Here is a 2,891-nt window from a genome sequence, read left to right on the forward strand (position 1 = left end):
AATGAGGCCCCAGGCCCCATCAATTTCACCATGTTCCTTACGATGTTTGGGGAGAAGCTAAATGGGACAGATCTGGAAGATGTCATCAGAAATGCTTTTGCTTTCTTTGATGAAGAGGCAACTGGCACCATTCAGGAAGATTACCTGCGGGAACTGCTGACTACCATGGGAGATCAGTTTATGGATGAGGAAGTGGATGAGCTGTACAGAGAAGCACCTATTGACAAAAAGGGGAATTTCAACTACACTGAGTTTACACGCATCCTTAAACATGGAGCAAAAGACAAGGATGACTGAACGAACTTCATATTCCAGCCAAGTGTTCCTTGTTGCCACTATGGGTATTTCTGAGACTTTCTCTTAGAGCTTATTGCATGTGCTTAGTTTTACAGCTTTTGCCTTTTTGTTATATTTATTCTCAGCCATTTGGGGCACATCTCTTTAGACAGACTGAAAATGGGAGTTTTTTTAAAAGTTCAAGTAAATAGAACTGGGAGAAAGATCATTGCCTTATCAAAACCGAAGGAAAATAGTCTCAGATTTTTCTGATTTACTGGATTTTTTGCATTATTTGGTAAAAAAAATAAAAGCTACTAGACCTCATTGGATGATTCAGCAAAGTGGCAGGGTAAAAGATCAACATACAAAAATCAGTTGCATTCCTCTATACCAATAACAACAGTGCTGAAAAAGACATTAGGAAAGCAGTACCATTTATAATAGCCTCCCAAAGGATGAAATGTCTAAGAATAAATGTGTCCAGAGAAACAAAGGACCTATCCAAAGAAAACTACAAAACACTACTACAAGAAACCAAAAGAGACCTACAAGAATGGAACAATATTACCATGCTCCAAGATAGGAAGATTTAACATTGTTAAAATGTCGATATTGCCCAAAGCAATTTACACATGTAACGCAATCCCAATCCAGATTCCAACGACATTCTTCAAAGAGATGGAAAAAACAATTACAAACTTTATATGGAAAGGAAAGAGACCCAGGATAAGCAAAGAACTGCTTAAGAAAAAGAATAAGGTTGGAAACCTCTCACTCCCTAACTTCAAAATTTATTACACAGCTACAGTGGTCAAAACTGCTTGGGCTTTTTTCACAATGTGTTTGCCGCCAGAACATAGGTGTTGGTGAAAACCATCGCAAAACCAAAGCCAAAATGGGAAAGGAAAAGACTCATATCAACATCATCATTATTGGACACGTCGACTCTGGCAAGTCAACCACTACTGGCCACCTGATCTACAAATGTGGTGACATCGACAAAAGAACCATCAAAAAATATGAGAAGGAAGCTGCTGAGATGGGGAAGGGCTCCTTCAAGTATGCCTAGGTCTTGGATAAACTGAAAGCTGAACATCACCTGAAAGCGAGGCATCACCATGGATATTTCTCTGTGGAAATTTGAGACCAGCAAGTACTATGTGACCATCATTGATGCCCCAGGACGCACAAACTTTATCAAAAACATGATTACAGGAACCTCACAGGCTGACTGTGCACTGTCCTGATTGTTGCTGGTGGTTTTGGAAAATTTGAAGCTGGTATCTCTAAGAATGGACAGACCCGTGAGCATGCCCTTCTGTCTTACACACTGGGTGTGAAACAGCTAGTTGTTGGTGTTAATAAAATGGATTCCACTGAGTCACCCTACAGCCAGAAGAGATATGAGGAAATCGTTAAAGAAGTCAGCACCTACATTAAGAAAATTGGCTACAACCCTGACACAGTAGCATTTGTGCCAATTTCTGGTTGGAATGGTGACAATATGCTAGAGCCAAGTGCTAACATGCCTTGGTTCAAGGGATGGAAAATCACCCATAAGGATGGCAATGCCAGTGGAACCACATTGCTTGAAGCTCTGGATTGCATCCTGCCACCAACTCAGCCAACTGACAAACCCCTGCATCTGCCTCTCCAGGATGTCTACAAAATTGGTGGTATTGGCACACTGTCCCTGTGCGCAGAGTGGAGATTGGTGTTCTCAAACCAGGCACGGTGGTCACCTTTGCTCCTGCCAATTGTACCACTGAAGTAAAATCTGTTGAAGTGCACCATGAGGCTTTGAGTGACGCTCTGCCTGGGGACAATGTAGGCTTCAATGTAAAGAACATCTCTGTCAAAGATGTTTGCTGTGGCAATGTGGCTGGTGACATCAAAAATGATCCACCAATGGAAGCAGCTAGCTTCACTGCACAAGTGGTCATCCTGAACCAGCCAAGCCAAATCAGTGCTGAATTATCACACAGCTTACATTGCTTGCAAGTTTGCTGAGCTCAAGGAGAAGATTAATCGCCGGCCTGGTAAGAAGCTAGAAGATGACCCCAAATTCTGGAAGTCTGGTGACGCTGCCATTGTTGACATGGTTCCAGCAAGCCCATATGTGTTGAAAGCTTCTCAGACTACCCTCCTTTGGGTCATTTTGCTGTTCGTGACATGAGACAGACTGTTGCTGTGGGTGTCATCAAGGCAGTGGACAAGAAGCCTGCTGGAGCTGACAAAGTCACCAAGTCTGCTCTGAAAGCTCAGAAGGCTAAATGAATATGACCTTTAACACCTGACACTCCAGTCTCAATCAGTGCTGGACGAAAAGTCTCAGAATTGCTTGTCTTAATTGGCCATTTAACTTTAATAGTAAAAGACTGGTTAATGATAACAATGCATCGTAAAACCTTTAGAAGGAAAGGAATGTTATGTGGACCATATGTTTCTTTTGTGTGTGTGGCAGTTTTAAGCTATTAGTTTTTAAAATCAGTACTTTTTAAATGGAAACAACTTGACCAAAAATTTGTCACAGAATTTTGAGAGCCATTAAGACAAAACAAACTGCTTGGTACTGGTACAATGAAAGATACATTGACAAATGGAACAGAATC

The 2,891-nt window shown here is 41.5% G+C and overlaps 1 protein-coding gene and 1 pseudogene across 1 annotated transcript in view; one reads left to right on the forward strand and one right to left on the reverse strand.

Annotated features, from left to right (window-relative positions):
• Nucleotides 1-2,891, reverse strand: part of NUBPL (nucleotide binding protein-like) — a 340,480-nt gene that overhangs the window by 267,150 nt on the left and 70,439 nt on the right. The gene's annotated exons all lie outside the window — the stretch shown is intronic.
• On the forward strand, nt 1,175-2,556 carry LOC102819071 (annotated as a pseudogene).

Source organism: Chrysochloris asiatica, unplaced genomic scaffold (genome assembly GCF_000296735.1).
Source record: "Chrysochloris asiatica unplaced genomic scaffold, ChrAsi1.0 scaffold00017, whole genome shotgun sequence".
Lineage (NCBI taxonomy): Eukaryota > Metazoa > Chordata > Mammalia > Afrosoricida > Chrysochloridae > Chrysochloris > Chrysochloris asiatica.